Source organism: Plecotus auritus (assembly GCF_963455305.1).
Source record: "Plecotus auritus genome assembly, chromosome: 10".
Lineage (NCBI taxonomy): Eukaryota > Metazoa > Chordata > Mammalia > Chiroptera > Vespertilionidae > Plecotus > Plecotus auritus.
Window position 1 is genome coordinate 27,216,054 of NC_137785.1, and position 16,511 is coordinate 27,232,564.

Here is a 16,511-nt window from a genome sequence, read left to right on the forward strand (position 1 = left end):
AGGTTCGATCTCCAGCCCCAGTCAAGGTGTGTGCGGGAGTCAACCAGTTGATATGTCTCTCTCACATCAATGTTTGTTTTTTTCTCTCTCCCTACCCCTCCCTACCACACTCCCTAAAAATCAGTGGAAAAAATATCATCAGGTGAGGATTAACAATAACAGAAATCTATTGGTCAACTGTGCACTTTGAAAGGCTCTGTTACCCAAGAGGCATGATTTCAAACATCCCACATTGGGTCATTTGGAAAATTTAAGTTCACTGAGTCATACTAATCTTCCAAACGGTGACACACTTCATTATATAATAATGCATAGCACTCATTAATATCAGCACCAATTTCATCAGAAATGTCATCAAACACTACAAAGCTTCAAGCTCAGGGTGGAGACAGACTCTCCTAAATTTTAACTTTCACTTGAGAGCTTGAATTTTATCATTAGCAACAGATATTGTCAGCTGTTCTCCTTGAAGCAGCAGGCTCATTTGGTGAGCCTTTGGGAAGACTTGGTTCTGTGTCACCATGGCCTGTGGGAGTCATTGCTGCGTGTGAACACGAGCTGCGTGGGAAGAACGGCTGGCTCAGCTCACAGCACAGACCTGGCACGCAAGCCCTCCGTCCACACAACCTGCACACTTCCCATTTTCTCACCAAAAACATTAAAAAGACAGAATTTAAGAGTTGAGATTCAATGCAATTAATACTTGTTGCTGCCTCATCAAGGACAGTCTCAGGGGAAGCCGTGTTTCTTTGACTGAATGTGTGAGTGTGAAGGGCACAGTGACCATGAGCACAGCTTGCGGCCCCGGCCTCCATCCAACTCAGACATCAGCAGTTTCACCACGTTGCTTCTGCCCTGTCAGTGAGAAAGTCAACTGGTGAAAAGGCAAATGATGTTGCCCTGGCCGGTGTGGCTCAATTGCTTGGGCCTTGTCCCATGTTCTGAAAGTTTGCTGGTTCAATTCCCAGTCAAGGGCACATGCCTGGGTTGTGGGCTCAATCCCCAGCAGGAGGCAGCCGATTGATGTTCTGCTCTCACATCGATGTTTTTTTTTTCTCTCCCTCTCCCTCTCTCTTCCTCTCTCTCTAAAAATCAATTAAAATATTTATTTTTTTCAAAGGTAAATAACATATAAGTGGTTTGAATGGCACAGACCTTGAGGGTTCCGCTGACCACACTTTGAGAACTGCTAGATTAAGTACTCACCAGCTCCATCCCAGATCATGGGGGTGAGCTTTCTATTTTGCCAAAGAAGGAACTGGAGGCTCACTGACATTAATGTGCTGTCTAGACACACAACCAGTCAAGGCACAGCCCAGTGCTCCTCAAGTCCCCGCCCTTCTCCATGCCGGGCTGTGCCCCTCTGTCTCTAATGCAGCGAGAATATGAGTGACCACTCTGGCCCCTGGCCCCCACCCCCACACAGGCCAGGCAGGGAGCATCCAATCCTGGAGCACTCAGCCCAGTGGGAACTAAAGCCCCTATCCCACACAGGTCCAGCACTCTATCCTCTGCCCCTCCAGGCCTCCCAGGTCACCTCCTGGGGCCTGGGGCCTGGGGCCTCGGGCCCCTGCAACAGGAGGTGGCCTCCACCAGCTGGTTAGCTGGGGCCTTCAGAGGCCCAAGCAGAAGCTCCCAGCATGCCACCAAATGACCCACTGCATGGGGGAACCCCATATGCCAGGACACTTCACAGTTTACCACACACATTTCATCCTCCTTCCCCCTCAGGACCACCACGTGGATCCGTCCAAGTGGAAAATGAGAGAAGGAGGCTGGGAGAGGGCCGAGAGCTACGCTCTTCCCAGAGCATGGCTCCCCAACACCCACCTACTCCACCCTCCCAGCCTCTGCACCCACCCAAACTCTCAGTCAGAAACCACTGCTGGGGCTGATGCCAGAGACAAGACCATGGGAAGGCCCTTAGTTTCATTCAATAGGAGAGCTCCATGGGTCTGAAGACCACACGTCCTGCCAGGTGGCTTTGCCCTGGGCTCTATAGGAAGTACATAGGTGACAGGTGGGTGGTCTGCAGGTGGGTTTGTTTTGCAATGGGGGAGTCAGGGTCAGCTGAGCAAGAAATGTTTTCCTCTGTGTCCATCAGGGGGACAAACAACTCTAATCTCAGGCAATCAACCATGACACAAAGAACCTGGAGTTACAGGGTCAGGATCTGGCCTGGTCTCAGGTAATCCAGGGGGTCCTCTGTGGGTCTATGGGGTCATGAAAAAGAGTAATTTGGGGAAGGGGTTCTTTGCAGTAGGCCATCTCCCAGGATACTCTCGAAGCAAAAGGGTTACGGGGCTTCTCCCATCCCTGTTTTCTGACAGCACAGGCTGAGGTAGAGTCCAACATGGTGCTAAGACGGCTCAGAGGGGCCCACACACAGCAGCACCCGTGTCCACTGAGCTCAGCTACAAGTGTGCAAGTGTGGGTGCCCTTCCCTCATGGAGGCCCTGACCTTCTCGCCCTCCCATCCATCCCTCAGGCCCTCCTGGAGACACAGTCCCACCACTGCCTGAACCATCCACTGGGTTGGCCCCAGCTTAAGGATGCCTTTCCACCCTTGCTGACCCTCCTTCCACCCTACACAGGCGCCCCGTTGCCAGGGCTGCACTGGCGGTCTCTGAAAATGCACACCTCCCAAACAGCTCTCCGCCAACAATCTGTTTTCAATGACCACTGCAGGGGCCCAAGAGGAAAATAATCTCAAGAAGGACAGGAAGCGGTCAGGGGTCCGTGCCTTTGCCATGTCTGGCTCCGGGGTCAGGAGCTCCTCGGCTCACCCACAGGGGAACAAGTGGCTATGCCTGAGGGTCAAAGTGGGCCCCATAGACTGAGCTTGCATGTTTGGGAGTGAGGGAGCTCAGAAATGGCTTCCCATTTCTCATTAAGTCAAGTGCTCTCCTCTGTTTATAACCCAGAGACCATCCCACGCGGGGAGTCTGGCCCAGGGACAGAACTCTAAAGGGAGGGAAGCAGGAGTCCTATTTCTGGGTCGTCGTTCTTAGCCCATATGAGTGGCAACGTGGAAATGGCCTCTGTGCAAATGAGGGGCAGCAGGAAGTGTCTCTGGGGAAGCTGGGTACACTTTCAACGTGGCACCAGGTGGCACTGTCCACAGCTAGACTGATGGATGGATACCAGCAAAGACCAGAAGTGCATCCCTTTAATACCCACCAGGATTTTCCCCTTGTTTTTTAAAAAAAATGCTTAAAGTAATAAGTAACGATGGAAGGTCATAATTTTATACTGATGAAGGCTGGGTCCTTTCAGCTTCTGCTTCTTATTTCTCACCTTCCCCACTTCCGGAGGAGGTGAGAGAGCTACTCAAATGCAGTCCAGCCTTGAACCCCAACCACCTGAGCCAGGACACTGTAATGTCCTCATTCATGAAGAAAGTCACTGGGGACCCAAAGCTGAGAGCCACTGGCAACAGGGGTGTCTGCCCTCTCCTGGCCCTGCCAGCCATGGTGGAAGGACAGACACCTGCAGGACCCAGCAGTGAGCAGGCAGAAGGAGTGAAGACAGAAGGGGTGGAGAGGGGCTGGGCAGCAGCAGGGCAGCCCTCAGACCTGCTGAAATAAGGCTCCTGCAGCTGGCGCAGGGGCACAGCTGCCTGAGGGCCTGCGACCCCACTCCTGTCAGTCTGCATCTTCTGGGGTGTCTCTCGGACCACATTGTAGCTGGTGAGGGGGCTGTGCACCTCTGCAGCCCCTCCGCCCTGCACCTGCACAGCCGCTGGGAGCCACAGGAACTCTGGAACACGAGGCTGTAGATGGCAGGTCGATGGCACTGTTGGTGTAGACACAGATGCGGCAGAAGAGAAGCACCCAGGGGGCCAAGAAAGGCCGGGCCACGAAGGAGCTGAGCAGCACTGGAGTGTGGCATGGCATCCACAGAACAGCAGCATCTGGTGACCTGTGGGAGGGGGAGCCCCTGGGGCGCAGCAGGCCTCACAGCTGGTGGCCAAGCAAATGCCACTGGAAGGTACAGCCACGGTTCCTGCCTCAGGACGTGTTTCCTGAGTAAGTGATGAGAATGTTACTAAAATAAGGACTTAGATGATTACTGCTTCTCCTCTGGGCTACTGCGCTGAACACTTCCATGCAGTAGCCCCGGCTGCCATCGAAAGTTGCGCTACCTGATAAGGATCATGAAATATTTCCACATGGGGTGGTGAACAGTCACTGCCCTCAGCCCCCCAAGTGCACCCTGCCCCCCAGCCCTCTCAGATTCCTAACAAGCAAGATCGATGCCTGGAGCAGGGCCTCGGGACCTGGATGCCGCAGTGGCTGACAGCCCGTTGTCTCCCTGCTTTGGGCCTTCCCTACTGCATCTCAAGAAGGTGCTGTTATCATATCCCTTTGGCAATGAGGAAGCAGAAGCACCGAGAGCTGATGGATCAGACAGCACATGCCACCATGACTCAGCTTCTCCCATAGTCCTTCTGCACTCACCGAGGTTTGATGGCCCCTTCCAGCTACAGCCATGTCCCTTTGGGTGGAATCCCATTCCATTCATTCAGCCCAGGAGTAAGTTACCAGGCTCAGAAAGACAATACAGGCAGGAGACAGGGTGGGGCCAGGGGCAGGGGTTTTACTAGTACAGCTCAAGGACAGTCTATTAGGGTCATGGCTTCTTTGTGCCAATGTCTGAGGGAGGAGGGATATCAGGGAGGGGAAGGGACATGTCCCCTGGCCCACCTCACCAGCTACAATGTGGTCCGAGAGAGGGCCCAGAAGATGCAGAGGGGCAGCCACCAGCCTGGCCCATGTAGGGAGATTCCTTGGAGCCCCAGAGCTGAGGGGAGTTCTCCCGGGGTCCCCTCATCTGCTCTAGTCCTGGTGCCTCTCTGCTGCCTCCTCCAGGGTGCAGAGGCAGCAGGTGAGAGTGTGGGTGCTGGAGCAGGCAGACCTAAATTAGATCCCTGCTCCCAGCTTCCTAGCTGTGTGGCCCTGGGCAGCCCACCTAACCTCTCTGAGCCTCTCTTTTCCACTTGTAGCATCAGGATAACAGCAGTCTCCTCATGGATGCTGGTGAGGAAGATGGGCACCCTTGAAGTCTTCATTCTCTTTGCCCCAGGAACTTCGACTTTCTGTGTGTCTGGGGCTATGTTATACCCCAGGTGTGAGCACAGATCTTTGCTGCTAGAATACACCTGACTCCTCTCTCTCTCTCTCTCAGTCTCTCTCTCTCCCTTCCCACTTCTTCCCTCCCTCCCTCTCCCTGTCTTTCCTCTCCCCCTTCTCTCTCTCTCTCTCTCTCTCTCTCTCTCTCTCTCTCTCTCTCTCTCTCTCTCTCTCTCTCTCCCTTTCTCTGTCTAGAGCCCTCTTTCTCCCGTCTGTCTCCATCTCTCTCTGTCTCTCTCTCCTGTTTCCCTGCCCTCTTTCCTTCTTCCACTCACATCTCTTGCTCATTTACAGGTGCCTTCGATGCTCAGTTTTCTCCCTGCCTCAATCTCTCTGAGTGCCCATAGTGGTTACATGTGGGAACCTGTATGTACCTGTCTTGGCCTCCAAACATGTAAGGATCCTGCTAAAACATGAGGCAGATTCTGTCCCTCCATTCAGGATGCCCTAGATATTTGCCCCTCCTGCTCCTTCTAGTCAAGCCAAGCGCTTCCAGCCCACAGCCCACCCCCTCCCCGACCCGCCACCCGAGCTCTTCTCCTTGCTGATCTCAGAGCCAGACACCTCCTGCCTCAGACCCTGCACTGCCTTCTTCCCCACCTGGAATGCTTGGCCTGGATATTTGCTTGGTGGGCTCCCTTGCCAACTTCAGTTCTTTATTCCTCTGTCACCTCTCAGTGAGGCCTCTCCAAACTTTCCCCTAGACTCCCTCTCCTCCCAGCTTTGTATCTTTCCTTATTTTCTTTCTTTTTGTGTATTTGTGGTGCTCATGCTGTCCACCTGCCATGAGCCCAGCAGGACGGGATGTCTGCTTGTCATGTTCTCCCGTGTCCCAGCACCTAGAACCATGCCTGGCATACAGTAGGCGCTTAGTAGACACGCGTTGAACGAATGAACAAATGTTAAGCTTGCGTCCTTTCTCTCTGCCCACTTACACCTTTGCTGTATCTCCCTGCCACTCTTTGGTGCTAATGCCTCCCACCCTCCAGCACGCACCTACCAGCCTCACCCAACCCCAAAGGAGACATCAATTACCTACTTCCTGGAAGATAGGAAGCCTTTGGACCTGGGCAGTAGCCCGCCATGCCCCAGCCTGGCCCATGGCATGGCCCCTACTTGGCTCCTGCCTCTGTCCAGGACTCATTGGCCCTGTGGTGGGGCAGGTGGGACAGGGAGCTCTGGAACAAGGTTGTCCCGATGAGCCCGTGGAGGACTTGGCCACCAGCAGAGGTGTGACAAAAAAAAGACAGTTTCAGCGGGGAGATGGGCAGGTAAAGGCTGCAGGACACCTTGTAGCCACACTCCAGGCTGTGGTCTCACTGATGCTAAGGCCCACCCGGAAGATCCAGAGCAGGCAGCAGATGACAGGCCCCCTAGACGCCAGTGATGATCCACTTGGCCCGGTCCACTGTGCACATGGTCTGTGCCTACAGCCACAGGACAGCCAGTTGCCCCAGGGCCAGGAGGGTTACGTGACTCACCCACTAATGTGATTGGACTGCAGTGGGGACACCTGATCCAGCTTAGTCAATCAGATTCTCCATTTGGGGGAACTGGAATGGGAACACGGTGCATCAACTGGTCCCTTCATGGGTGAATTTGAAGGCCATCAAGATTTGGGGAGCCAGGTGGCCATTCTGAAGCAGCCAGGCAGGCTTATGGAGCACAGAGAATCAGTCTTGAGAGGGAGGGCAAGTAGGAACTTGCCTCTAGAGGACCTTTGTCCCTGAGGCTCATCAGCCGCAGCCACATCTGCTGCAGCCCAGGGAACCCAGTGCCCTTCAAAGGCCTTTGACCTTGTGCCAGTTGCTGTGGGTTTTCAGTTGCCCATCTACAAAGGTCACTGCCTCAGGCAGCCAAAGACATTTTTTGTCCCTCATGGCCAGGCTCACAGCCTAGACCTGGGTCCCCCCACCCCGCAACACCCAGGCCACCAGGTCAATGCGCATGGCAAGGAGATGGAGGCCAGACAGGCACAGCTAGGGAGAGCCAGGATGGGGACAACACCTGGATGTCAGAAGGCCTCAGTTATGTCATAGTTCTGTGTGGCCCTGAACATGCCACCTATTTGCTTAAGGCCTGGAAGTGGAAGAGCTGGGTTTTAATCCAGGCAGCAAGCTTCAGAATCCACATGCTCCACCCGAGGCTAGAATGCTGCTCAGGTGCTAAAATCAGAACTGGAAAAGACCCAAGAGACTGTCCAATCTAAATGCCCACTTTCCAGATGGGGAAATCGAGACCCAGAGGAATGCAGGGATTGACTTGGTGTCCCACAGCGATTTACCAACAGAGGCAAGATGAGAACCCCACTTCCAATGCCTGCCCCTGGTACCAGGTTCTTCCTGGGTCCCACCCAGCTCCCCACTATGCTCACCTGAGCCTCAGTTTGCCAAGGGTCCCAGCCAGAAAGTCCTGGCTGCATCGCGTTGTGGTGAGGGAAATGGCATGCAGGTGGAAGGCTAGGAGCACCTACCTCTCCACAGTGAATGCCAGGATGGAACAGGAGGAGACGCTGAGGCTCAGATACTTCAAGTATATGCCTGCAGATGCACTGCCCAGCCAGGCTGTTGGAGATGTTTGGCAGCCCCATGGCCACCAGCACATTGAGGTCAGCCAGGGCCAAGATGACCAGGTAGCAGTTGGTGGGTGTGTGCATGTTCCGCGTGGTCAGCACCATGGTTGGCACCCCTTCTCTTGGGAAAGGACCCCAAAGGGGCCCCTCAGCTAGCTCAGAAAGCGGGAATCCCAGACCGTTTCCCCTCAATAGCCAGGGCCCGGCTCTTCCCAGGCCTTTAGAATGCAGATTCGAAGCCAGGGCTCCTCCTCAGAGCCCAGGGGGACCCATTAGAATGCAGGTTCCTGGGCCTCCAAATCAAGTACCCAGGAGCAGCACCCTCGAATACGTGTTTTAATAGCCTTCTCCCCGAGAAACTCCAATGGCCACTAGTGTTCTTCTCTTTCTTTACATTTTAATTGTGAAATGTAATATTATAGAGAAGGTATACAAAAGAGAAATTAATGGTTGAATGAATAAAATGAGCACATCACCCCTGCCTTCCCACCTCCTGCCCTCCCTCCAAGGAGGTTGCCACTTCCCAGCCTCATACCTGCAAACAGCATCCCCTCTCCTGCCTGCATGGGAGCCCTCTATAACCAGGACCCCATGTACTGGTAGTTGTGTGTGTCTTGATAATTCCACTTGCATCACCATGCTGAGAGACTCATCCCCACTGTGTGTGACTGTAGCTCACCCATGTCCACAGCTGTGTAATATTTCACCATAGGACTAGGCTGTAAATGTTTGTGCATGATGCACTGTTGATGAACTTCTGTACAGGAGCCCTGGCTCGGTGGTATTTTCATTAGTTTGGTCCCAAAAATGGCTGATTTCCAGGGCCTGGCTCAACATAGATGAGTGGAGAGGAGAAAGGACTGAAGGGAAGGAAAAGGGTGGGAGGTTGTGGTCCCTAGTGCCTCTGAAACACAGCACCCAGCTCCCCACGGGGGCTGCCTGGAATAGCTAGGAAGGCTATGACTCCACAGGCTACAGTCACACGGAAGGCTCTGCTGCTCCATCTCTCAACATCCGCTGCTGCCACCCCCAGCCCACCGCCACACCTCTCTTGCCCTCTCCTCTTGGAGGAACTCCCAGGAATTCAGATCCATGGACAGCTCCAGGGGTGCTGTCCTCCCTCATTGGTACTGAAACCACCCTGCTGCCTTCCATGCAGCCTTCCAGAGGCCACCCTGCTGCCTTCTCTCAGTGGCCTTGGGAGAGAAGAGAATCCAATGGCACGGAATGGGGCTATAAAATTGTCCGCACCAAGGCCCTCATCACAAGAAGTGAAAATGAAGGTCCAGAGAAGGAAAGCAGTTTTCACATTCACACAGCTAACAGCAATAACCGATGAACTTGGCAATGAAAACTGAGATCTGGTGAGTATTTGTACATCCCAGATGCCTGGCTGTCTATGTGGGGACTGCCTCAGTCAACTCACACAGCAGGCAGGTTGAAAAGTAGGATGCTATCCTCCTACCCCCAACAAAGGAGATAGCTCGTCTAGAAGCAGCAGAGCTGGGACTGAAATATGCTTCTTCAGTCTCATGCTGGGCCCTTCCTCCATACTGCTCCCCTTGCCCTTGATCTTGGGGGGTTCTTCCCTGTAGGACAGGAGCAAGACAGCCAGAGCAGCAATAGCATCCCTGCCCAGCACCTACGTAGAGAGTGCTTTCAATCTGCCTTGGGTTCCCATGCTCACCTGTGGACAGACCACATTTCACAGATTCTCTCATGTCCCCACTTCTGTGTGCCCCAGGAGTCCTGTAGCCAGCAGCGATCCTTGCCCCCCAACCACCAGCAGTAGCAAAACAACCCTTAGTGGCATCTCCCAGGAGTAACACAGCTACATAGCACTTATCTATAATAATAAAAGCATAATATGCTATTTAGACCAGACAGCCAAATGACCTTCCAGATGTCCTTCCAGACGTCCTTCCAGATGACCTTCCGGACAAAGCCGGGCCTGCAAGGGTCAAGCCCCTTGCACGAATTTCGTGCATCAGGCCTCTAGTCTATATCTACATATATAAAAGGCTAATATGCAAAGTGTCCCCTCAGGAGTTCGACTGGGAGACCAAGAGTTCGATCGCTCACTATGACATGCGCTGACCACCTAGGGGCAGCATGGAACAAAGGAAGGCCCCGGCCAGGCAGTCGGAAGGCCCTGATCTGCCCTGATCACTGGCCATACCTAGGGACTGTGCACCGGGCCTCTAGTTCATAATAAAACAACTGGCTGACAAATGTCCATTCAGAGTGTTAAGAACTTGATGTTGTGTCCCCACAGCAGAGATCTAACTGTTAAAATTGATGTCTTAAAAAAGTATAGTATTTCCCCTTATCCACAGTTTCAGTTACTCAAAGTCTACCATGGTTCAAAAATATTAAATGGAGACCCTGCTGGTTTGGCTTAGTGGATAGAGCGTTGGCCCAAGGACTGAAGGGTCCCAGGTCTGATTCTGGTCAAGGGCACATACCTCGGTTGCAGGTTCGATCCCTGGCCCTGGTCAGGGCTCATGTGGGAGACAACCAATCGATGTGCCTCTCTCACATAAATGTTTTCTCTTTGTCTCTCTCTCTCCTTTATACACTCTAAAAATCAATGCAGGAGAAACCAAGATGGCGGCATAGGTAAACACCTAAACTGCTGCCTCGCACAACAATTTCAAAACTACAACTAAAAGACAGAACGGACACCATCCAGAACCACAAGAAAGCTGGCTGAGTGAAAATTCTACAACTAGAAGAAAAGAGAAAAGCTCACAGAGAATTGGAGGTACGGCAAAGGGTCTTTGTGCGCGCAGAGAGGAAGGGCGGCTGAGAGTCTGGCTGACTTTCTCTGGCAGAAGGGGGGAGGAAGCCCCCGACCGCACTGAACCCCAGTTCTGACTGCACTGAACCCCGGTTCCAGGCAAGCCCCTGGGGACCCACGCTCTTGTGGGGGGAGTCTGGACTCTCGGGCGGAGACTCGGGAGCTGGGGAAGGCAGAGATCTGCGCGTGCACGCAAGGGCAAGGCTGCCGGGAAGCCAAGACTGTCTGCTCCGCCCTGAGACTCCACCCCATCCAAGCCAAGCACAGAGGCTATTGCAATTTGGCAAGTCTAATCCTATAAGGCTGTCTCCAGCACTGAACTTCTCCCAGCATAGACGCAGCTGATCCTTACAGCCAACTGGCCTGGAGGTCAATTCCTCCCAGTGATACCAACAACAATCAAGACTTAACTACAATAAGGCTGTACACACAGTCCACAAAGGGGTGCACCAAGAGTATCCACCTCAGGTTAACTGGGGAGGCCGACCCACTGGGCCATATAGGAAACCTAGCACACAAATTTACCCTACCAACTCAGGGAAGCAATGAAAATGCGGCGTCAAAGAAACAGATCACAAACAAAAGAAATGGAGGAAAACAAATGACTGGATATAGAATTCAAAACCACGGTTATAAGGCTTTTCAAGAATATCCTAGCAAAGGCCGATAAATATAACGAGACCCTCGAAGATATGAAAAAGGACCAACTAGAAATTAAACATACACTGACTGAAATAAAAAATATTATACAGAAACCCAAAAACAGACTAGAGGAACACAAGAATCAAGTCAAAGAATTGAAATACAAAGAAGCAAAAAACACTCAACCGAAAAAGCAAAAAGAAAAAAAAAATCCAAAAAGTTGAATATAGTGTAAGAAGACTCTGGGACAACTTCAAGCGTACCAACATCAGAATTATGGGGGTGCCAGAAGAAGAGAGAGAGCAAGATACTGAAAACCTATTTGAAGAAATAATGACTGAAAACTTCCCCCACCTGGTGAAAGAAATAGACTTACAAGTCCAGGAATCGCACAGAACCCCAAACAAAAGGAATCCAAAGAGGACCACACCAAGACACATCATAATTAAAATGCCAAGAGCAAAAGACAAAGAGAGAATATTAAAAGCAGCAAGAGAAAAACAGTTAGTTACCTACAAGGGAGCACCCATACGACTGTCAGCTGATTTCTCAACAGAAACTATGCAGGCCACACGGGAGTGGCAAGAACCTACAACCAAGATTACTCTACCCAGCAAAGCTATCATTCAGAATTGAAGGGCAGATAAAGAGCTTCACAGATAAGAAAAAGCTACCAACGGCGTATTTCACAGACCTAGAAAGAACTCTCCAAAAATTCATCTGGAATAAAAAAAGACCCCGAATAGCCACAGCAATCCTGAGAAAGAAGAATAAAGTAGGAGGGATCTCAATACCAGATTTCAAGCTGTATTACAAAGCCACTGTCCTCAAAACAGCCTGGTACTGGCACAAGAACAGACATATAGATCAATGGAACAGAATAGAGAATCCAGATATCGACCCAAACCAATATGCGCATTTAATATTTGACAAAGGAGGCATGAGCATACAATGGAGTCAAGACAGTCTCTTTAATAAATGGTGTTGGGAAAATTGGACAGATACATGCAAAAAAATGAAACTAGATCACCAACTTACACCATACACAAAAATAAACTCAAAATGGGTACAGGACTTAAATATAAGACGGGAAACCATAAAAATACTAGAGGAATCCACAGGCAGCAAAATCTCAGACATATGCCAAAAGAACTTTTTCAGTGATACTGCCCCTAGGGCAATGGAAGCCAAACAGAAAATAAACAAATGGGACTACATCAAAATAAAAAGCTTTTGCACAGCAAAAGAAACCATCAACAAAACAACAAGAAACCCCACTGTATGGGAGAACATATTTGCAAATGGTATCACTGATAAAGGTTTAATTTCCAACATCTACAGGCAGCTTATACAACTTAATAAAAGGAAGATAAAGGATCCAATAAAAAAATGGGCAACGGACCTAAATAGAATCTTTTCGAAAGAAGACAGAAGGAAGGCCAAGAGACACATGAAAACATGCTCAAAGTCACTAATTATCCGAGAGATGCAAATCAAAACAACAATGCGATACCATCTCACACCTGTCAGAATGGCTATCATCAACAAATCAACAAACGACAAGTGTTGGCGAGGATGCGGAGAAAAAGGAACCCTCGTGCACTGCTGGTGGGAATGCAGACTGGTGCAGCCACTGTGGAGAACAGTATGGAGTTTCCTCAAAAAACTGAAAATGGAACTCCCATTTGACCCAGTAATCCCACTCCTAGGAATATATCCTAAGAAACCAGAAACACCAATCAGAAAGGATATATGCACCCCTATGTTCATAGCAGCACAATTTACAATAGCTAAGATTTGGAAACAGCCTAGGTGCCCATCAGCAGATGACTGGATCAGAAAACTATGGTACATCTACACAATGGAATACTATGCTGCCGTAAAAAAGAAGGAATTACTACCATTTGTAGGCACTTGGATGGAATTAGAGAACATTATGCTAAGTGAAATAAGCCAGTCAATGAAAGAAAAATACCACATGATCCCACTCATTTGGGGATAATGAAAAACATTATAAACTGATGAACAAAAAGATAGTTACAGAGGCAGTAAAGCATCAAACAGACTGTCAAATTACAGGGGTAAGGTTAGGGAGAGGTGGGGAAAATAAGAGATCAACTGAAGGACTTATATGCATGTATATAAGAGTAACCAACAGATGCAAAACATTGGGGGGTGAGGGCATGTATGGGAGTGGGGTGGGGGTGGGGGGCAATGGTAAGATATGTACACATATAATACCTTAATAAAAATTTGAAAATAAAAAAAAATAAAAAAAAAATAAAAATCAATGCAAAAAAATTTTCAGTTGAGTATTAACAAAAATTAAAAAATTCATATGTGTTAAATTATTCACTGTTCTAAGTAGCGTGAAGAAATCTGCCATGCTGCCAGGGAATAAATCATCCCTTTGTCCAGCTCCCCAACCTGAAGTTACTTAGTAGTTGGTCAGTTATAAGGTTGATTGCCATGGTGTCACAGTGCTTATATTCAAGTAACTTTTATTTTACTTAATAATAACTCCAAAGCGCAGGAGTAGTAATACTGGCAATTCAGATATGCCAAAGAGAAGCCATAAGTGTCACCGTGGAAGAAATCCCAGGTTTTTATAAAAGTCTCTGTGGTAGGAACTGAACTTCCATCCATCCATCATCCATTCACCCAAATCAGCCTGCAAGGGCCCAAACAGGGGGGTGAGGGAATGCTAGAGCTGAAGAAACAGCAGAAACTCCCAGCCTCAGGCACAGAGGTCCTAGGAATACTTCTCCCAACTTCCCCCAGGGGCCTGTCAGAGAGGTGGGCAGGCAGTTTGAGCGTCACCCCTGGATGTCTCCAGGGAGGGAAGGAGGCCGAGTGGGGTCAGCACTGGGTCCCCAACCGAGGCTGGGTAGGAGCCTGGAGGGGACAGGGTCCACAGGGGTCAGGCCCCTCTCTTTCTCACCCTCAACGGCGTTTGGTTAAAAGCTGTGATGTGATGGGGGTCCCACACAGAAGAGGGCAGGGCTTTCCTGCATCCACTATGTGGCTCTGAGCAAGTGAAAGAGGATGGACAGAATTTGAATGTCTTGACTGTGCTTTCTAGACATCTTCCGTGCTGTGACCTGGGAATGAGAAGGGCTGACAGGACTTGGAAGCTAAGACAGCCGATCCACCCGGAAGCAATGGATGCCCATTCCCAGATTAAGTAGATCCAGACATCCCAGCCCCAGGCCCATCCAGCATCCACCTGTCCAGCACATCCGGGTTGACACACCCTCTGGCGGCACCTTGAGAAACAGCAAAGGCGTACCCGGTATTGGGTCAACTTAGAGAAGGGAGAGCCTTCTGGTGGTCTCCTCCCAGTTGTTTCCAACATCAGATTTGCCTTTCTAAAATGCTGCTTTCAGGCCTTGACTGGGCAGCTCAATTGGTTAGAGCGTCGTCCAGATACACCAAGGTTGCAAGTTCATTCCTGGTCAGGGCACATACAAGAATCAACCAATTGATGTTTCTCTTTCTCGCTCTCCCCCTTCCTCTCTAAAAATCAATAAATCAATTAAAAAATGGGTAAACATAGATACACATGCTGAGGAGTTTGGAGGACAGCCAATACTGATAGGGCATGGATCTCTGACCCTTGAGGGAAGGGAAACAACAAAGTGACATACACACCCCTTCAAGCTGTAGGCTCCCCTCCCTGTATTTACAAGCAGCAAATACAGGCTTGCTGAGCTGAGCAGACAGGGGTCCAAAACAGCTGGGACTTGAGGAGAAACCCTGCAGAAAAGGAGACCAGGATACTAGTCCAAATCCTCTGAGACTGTGGCCAACCCTAAGCTGCCCAAGCCAGGAGAACTGCAAGAACCAGCAGAAAAGAGCACCTGGAGGATAAGGAGCTGAGCACACATTCAGCAGCCCCCTGTAGCTCTGGGAGAAACAGGTTGCAGATCACACCTGCAGAGATGGAGGCCAAACAGACAGTGCAGGCTTTCCTCTGAGTGCAGAAGATACACTTTGCAGGAAGACCAGCCACACTCTTGGAAACAGACCAGCTCTTATGAGGTCTAGAAGTAAGCCTTAAGCAGGGCCCATTGATCTGCTGAAAATATCTGTCTGTAAGAATAAAGTCCCACCCTCTTTGTGAGTACATAATTCCATCCAAATGCCCCCACAATAATTTATACACAATATTCAACATCACCTATAAACACTTGGGTCATTTGTATGTTTTTTTCCTTTCGGTTATTACTGAAAGATCTTTTTTTTTTTTTTTTTTTTTTTTTTAATACTCACTTGAGGATATTTTTCCGTTGATTTTTAGGGAGAGTGGAAGAGAGAGAGAAAGACAGAGAGAAACAATGATGTGAGAGAAACACATCAATTGGTTGCTTTCTGCATGAGACTTGACCAGGGCCCGGGCTAGGGAGAAGCCTACAACCAAGATACATGCCCTTGATTGGAATCAAACCCGGGACCCTTTGGTCCACAGGCCGACACTCTATCCACTGAGCCAAACCAGCTGGGGCACTGAAAGATCTTCAATGAATATCCTTGTTCATGTTTCCTGGTGCCCATACACAAAAAAGTCACCATTCCATGGAGCAGCAGGATCCCTGTGACCTTTTAACTTGCAGACTGCTGACCCCACTAGCAGAGCTTCTGATGCGGTAGTTGTGGGAATGGGCTGAAGAATGTGCATTTTTAACAAATCCCCATGCTGTTGCTGCTGCCCATCCAGGGGCCTCACCTTGAGAAAGCCTGTCTAGGTGCATGCCTGGGATGGAATTGCTGGTCACCGGGTATTGCTCTCAATAATGCCACACTGTTCTCCAACACATTGTGGCCCAATGTAACTTACCACCCTTGTTAAATTCAGACTCAGTATGCCATGGTCTATCACAGCTCAGTGGTAAATAATGTGAATTCAGGCCATTGTCCTCGACTGACCCAGTAGCCCTTGTGGGATGGGACCATGCCTGTCAGCACTCAGAATGTGGGGAAATGTGCCCATTAGTATCAGAGTGACTACTAGTGACAGTGATCCCAAGTGATAAAACAAATGATTAAGTTTCTCTTACATACGGCACAACCAGAGTAACATAATCTGGAGACAGTATTGTTCATTATGCCATAAAAGGCTTGGTTTTGTGGTCCAACTGCCTGGGGTGAAATTGCAACTTTACACCTCTATTTCCCCAACTCTAAAGTAGAGATATCTCTTCATTCCCTCGAGAGAGAGGGAGAGGGAGGCAGCAGGTGTAAAAAGGCCCACTTTACAGAGCAGGAAAGCTGAGGCTTAAAGGAATGGTGCTTGCACGCTCACACCCAGGGTTTCTGGCTCAAAGAGCAGAGGTTCAAGCCCATGATTCAGAGAGACCTAAGATTC

At 50.1% G+C, this 16,511-nt stretch overlaps 1 pseudogene across 1 annotated transcript; it reads right to left on the reverse strand.

Annotated features, from left to right (window-relative positions):
- Nucleotides 1–2,158: 2,158 nt before the first annotated feature.
- Nucleotides 2,159–7,809, reverse strand: LOC308235953 (thyrotropin-releasing hormone receptor-like; annotated as a pseudogene). Its single transcript has 3 exons — nucleotides 7,673–7,809; nucleotides 3,731–3,921; nucleotides 2,159–2,213 (listed from the first exon to the last, which is right to left on the reverse strand). The product of its transcript is annotated as a thyrotropin-releasing hormone receptor-like (transcript).
- Between the last annotated feature and the right edge of the window lie 8,702 nt (nucleotides 7,810–16,511).